Source organism: Schistocerca serialis, chromosome 1 (genome assembly GCF_023864345.2).
Source record: "Schistocerca serialis cubense isolate TAMUIC-IGC-003099 chromosome 1, iqSchSeri2.2, whole genome shotgun sequence".
NCBI classification, from domain to species: Eukaryota; Metazoa; Arthropoda; class Insecta; order Orthoptera; family Acrididae; genus Schistocerca; species Schistocerca serialis.
Window position 1 is genome coordinate 1,023,855,213 of NC_064638.1, and position 5,205 is coordinate 1,023,860,417.

The 5,205-nt window shown below is 39.3% G+C and overlaps 1 pseudogene; it reads right to left on the bottom strand.

Annotated features, from left to right (window-relative positions):
• Positions 1 to 327: 327 nt before the first annotated feature.
• On the bottom strand, positions 328 to 445 carry LOC126428530 (5S ribosomal RNA; annotated as a pseudogene).
• Positions 446 to 5,205: the final 4,760 nt, after the last annotated feature.

Sequence of the window (5,205 nt, forward strand, 5' to 3'; positions counted from 1 at the left end):
TGTTTTAGCCAAAATATCAGCTATTGCAGGAGATACTGCATAACATTGAGGGGGTAATGCAGCAGACGTTCAGTGAAAGCAGCGCTGTTTCACAGCCTGAGAAAGTGAACCCAAAAGCAGCAGCAGCGCTCCGTCGTCTGGCCACAAGCGGCCCATCAGGACCATCCGACCGCCGTGTCATCCTCGGTTGAGAATGCGGATAGGAGGGGCGTGTGGTCAGCACACCGCTCTCCCGGTCGTTATGATGGTTTTCGTTGACCGGAGCCGCTACTATTCGGCCGAGTAGATCCTCAATTGGCATCACGAGGCTGAGTGCACCCCGAAAAATGGCAACAGCACATGGCGGCCTGGATGGTGACCCATCCCAGTGCCGTCCACGCCCGACAGCGCTTAACTTCGGTGACCTCACGGGAACCGGTGTATCCACTGCGGCAAGGCCGTTGCCCGAACCCAACAAGTGTATTCATATTTTACGACGATGCGGTTGAAGACCAGGATCAGATACGGAGATATTTTCTGCTTTACTCGCCACATGCTTGTTGATACATTTTATTGTAGCCAGACTTACTCAACGATCCTAAAGCAATTGATCTGGGATAATCGAATCTTTTTTATAGCTTTCAAGTAGGACAATTCGAATTTAAAGCATATATGCCAAGCTCATGTGTGCACCGTCATGTCATTCAACAAATTCGTCACCATATGCTGGACTTATTGGAATGATTCGTTATTGTTTTTCGGGTTATCGATAAAACGAAGAGACTGAATGAGGCTCGATAGAGACGAAACTTCGATGAGATTCTGTGTAAATGGCAGTGTACCAAAACGTAACCCTGTCAGGTATATTGCAGGCAATGGACAAATTCGCAAGCGTGAAGTTTGCTCAGCTCAATAGGATGAAGAATAAGCCAGACATACGTTTATACGTCAGCAGAAAAATCGAGACAATCAATGCAAGATTAACGGATTTGGATAGCTGCGACAAGGCAGCGGCTGCGAGAGGTGAATCTCACCTGAATGATACAATCCAGTGAAGTAAGCAGCAGTTAACAAGAGGTTAACGAAACTGGAAAGTCTTACCAATGCAGGAGCTACGAACGGTGAATCTCAGCTGAATGACAGAACCGAGCGAAGCGAGCAAGCAATTAGCACGAAGTTAGCGGCATTGGAAAGCACTATTAACGTAGCAGCTACAAGAGCCTATGAGTTGAATGAGAGAAAATAGCGACATGAGTCATATAGTGTGGAAAAAATTGAAACAGTCAGTGAGTCAGTGAGCAATTAACGCAACTGGATGGGTTTATCAAGGGAATAGCTATGAAAATTAACATGCACGAATCCATGATGGGCGATACGAATGAAAGAGTCCGTTGACATGGATCTGAGATAAAAGAGTTAAGAAGGAGACTAACTCATCACCCGCTGAATATATAAGATGTGTACTGTCTCAAAATGTGATCAGTATGCGACACACTGTCTACCAAACGCAATTTTTTTAGAGACGCGGAAAGCCATTCATTGCATACTGCGATGTTAAAACTGGAACAGCTCAATCACTGCTGAAACGTTTAGACCCATAGCTCTCACAAAGAGTGGTGGACTCGGAGAAGAAGAGAAGTGCTAGCGAATTAGATACGATACATGGATCAGAGAGATCAGCTGTGTATGCTGGGAAAGCTGTCTATAGTCTTAACGAAGGGCACCATCCACCTTGGAGACAGGGAGTTTGAGTGGACTCCTGGTTTAGTAGAGCTAATATTACCAAAAACAACGAACTCTCGAAAGTATTTCCCGAAAGAGATGAGATCATGCACTGAAATATTACGTATGACTAACATACGTAGGCGAGACAACACTCTAAAAGGACGATTAGAATGTACAGACAATAGGAAATATATTATTAGACCACGTTAAGTGGTGAACTTAGCGAACGCTATAGCTTTGACATTCAACATATAAAGCTGAACACACTACCTATATTACGATGACCCTAACGAAATCATAGGCTCACTACAACTACTGACAGCATCAGCTGCAGCGGGGAATACAGTGCATACGAATGAAATAATATCAATCATCGCAGAGCTTCGAGAAAGACGCATTATTGAATAACAATGTAGACAGTGGTTCGTGAACTACACAGATCTGCTTGCAGAATGTTCCGGTGCAGACGGGTCATAATATGTAATCTGGATGATTTATGGCAACCCAATCTCGTGGAGAGGACAGAATACTCATGATCGAATAAAGGGTTCAGATCTATCTTAATGATCGCAGATACGTATTCCAAATACCCCTGGGTTCTTCTTGTGAAAGCAAAGACTGGGGGGGGGGGGGGGGGGGCGTGACGCAGGTGTTCGAAATATTGCTGAAGAACTGGTATGAACTGGTGCCCTGGCAACATACAGGCTGACCACGGAGGTGAATTTTACACTAAGAATGTCAAGTCAGTTATGGAACAATATGAAATAAACCTCTATTCATCATGAAACCTAGTACTGTGGACCGTCTGAACAAACCATTAAGAACAATATGCGGATGTAGCTTACTCTTCGTGGTACATTATCCCTTCCTTTCTGTGGTTATTAATTATTATTATTATTAAGTGAAACACAAGAAAGATATATATATTGATTTGTAGGAGGCCAAAGATAAGTATTAAATTATGTTTCAAATGAGCGCCAGGCTCCCTACAAATTATTTCAAATGCTTTCCGCAAAATCTAATGCAGGCTAAGTTCACTGACCTAGAATAAATCGTGTCTTTGAAAGTATACATTTTTTGAAGAAATAGAATTAGTGAAGCTTTGCACTTTAGTTAATTGAATAACTTGAAATGATTCTTTCTGCTCCGGCTGTGGTGATATGTTACACAGAAAAATAAATTTAAATACGCCGCGTAATGGCGGCCAATTGTTGCCAGTCAAAGATCACCGCTGCTCGCTTCGCAGAGACTGAAAAAATGCTACATAACATCTTGCAGTTCAGGAAGAATTGTTTGCATGGGTTCTTTAAGTAACACAATGCACTCACTTTTTGTAAATATATTTCCACAAAGCACAGACTACACGCTTGAATTATTCGCTATGTACCTGAAATAATAGAACAAAAGCTACCGATTTACAATAGCAAGCATACCTTACATACAGCAGAAGAAATGATTTGACTCGAAGTGATTTTAAATATCTTTTTTCTCTTATATATAATGACAAAGATAATACTGTTAGTTTCGAGAACGTTATGCACTACGATCTCATATAAATAATGTCTTTTATTACATTGCAATCGATATAGTCTTTCTTTGAAGCTAATTTAATACATTTTCATAATTAATTTGTCGTTAATGTCCATATAATATTATTCAGAGTCATTTTATTATTTGCTTCAAATATATCGGCTTGACTATTTCAAAAGGAACACTATAGTGGCCCATACACATGGCTAGGTATTTTCCAACAAATTATTGGGGAGTATACTCGAACTGAACATTGCACGATTAGGAAGAGACCAATCGATGTACATAGCAATGGACTTCTGAATACAGTATAAATCGTATTACGATGGTGGATCCACTCAAGCAGAAGTTCAAAGTAGTTGATGTGCAAATTTCGAAATACAAAAGTGCGTCTGACAAGTCTTACCGTCCTAATTGGTCAGTGGAGATTTTCATAGCGTTCAAAGTAGACAAAACACACAAGAACTTACATCTTAAAGGACAGCAACAGTGCAGAAATCGCAGGAAGTTTTTTACAAAGAGGAATTACAGAAAATTCTGAACTGAACTTCTTTCTCAAAGAGCTTGTCATAAGGTGTTGTGGGAACAGATCATTAGTGAAATAGCTTGACGTGTCAGTGGGTGAACGCTTGCAATTTGCTATGTAACATGGTGTGCAAACCTCAGACAGTGCAGTAGCATAACATGAGTACTAGGAACCGCATCAGCAGAGGTGCTGGTGGCATTCTCGATAAACCGCCAGTCAAGCTTCATCTTCCTGGATACTATTTCCATGCTCCTGGAGCCTTCAATGTTACTAATTGACAAAGCTGACATCCATAACTGTAATGACCCAACATCATATGTTCCACAGTAAATGTATTGTACTACTTCTTCATAATAATGTTGCTACGAATGTCTCTCATGTTGTAACGATGATTTCTTAGATTGAAGGTAGTTTGTATTACATTAACTTGAGAAGTTGTATTTATCTTTTCAAAATAGCTTCAGTGTCTAGGTTTCTGCTCCTGCTATATATTATTCTATAGAAAGAGGTGATGGGTGTTACCTTTAATTTTGCCGGTCCAATGCTACCATATGTATAGAGCCTTTGAGGTAAATAAAATTAACATTAAGATGGCTTTTGTAATTTAAATTGTTTATCAGTTTTAATTTGCGTATTTATTTTTTATTCGTTCGGAATATACAAAGGCAATCATTCTTACATTAATTACAATATACTTGTACAATTATGGTAACGAAACTCTTTAAAGATGCTCTTATAATACTATACAACATTACAAATTCTCTCGAGTCACTTTAAGGCCGAGTCACTGATTGTATGTATGTCTTTCAAATCACCATCATAACGGTACACTTCACACGCGAGTAAATGGTCCATTGTTTGGATTTCATCACACTCACATTCAGGGTTGTCTGACAGGCCCCATTTCTTCATTAGTTGCTTGCATCTGCCGACACCTTTCCTTAGGCGGTTCAAAGTTTGCTTTCTGAAAATAATTATTTAAGTGTAGATTTATAGGCCTAATGGTTAATCAAAGATCACAGATTTTGGAAGCATTAGAAGTAGAAACCTCCCATTATTTTATAAAATCGATTTTATTACTGACAGTAAAATTAATAAAATCTTAACTGGAGATATTTTGTCTGCATAGGACACTGAAATTATTGTATCTAATGTAGATTTCTTTTGAGATCATATACTTTTAAAATTGTGACTACTAATTTTCTTGGTGCAAGATCGATACCTGGTAATATATCGAAATACAAGTAGAAAAATACATATTTAAGGAAAAATTGTACTTGACAGTCGGAAATCTCTGTAAACATCCACAGATAAGAAGTCCAACTGCCAATGTCAGAAAATCAGCTCAAGTCTGCCTAAAATTTAGGTGATATTGAACGGTTTTGTAATCGGGCAAAAGTTCCAATAGGACTAGAGTCATTATAACCGAAATTGAAAAATCGCTT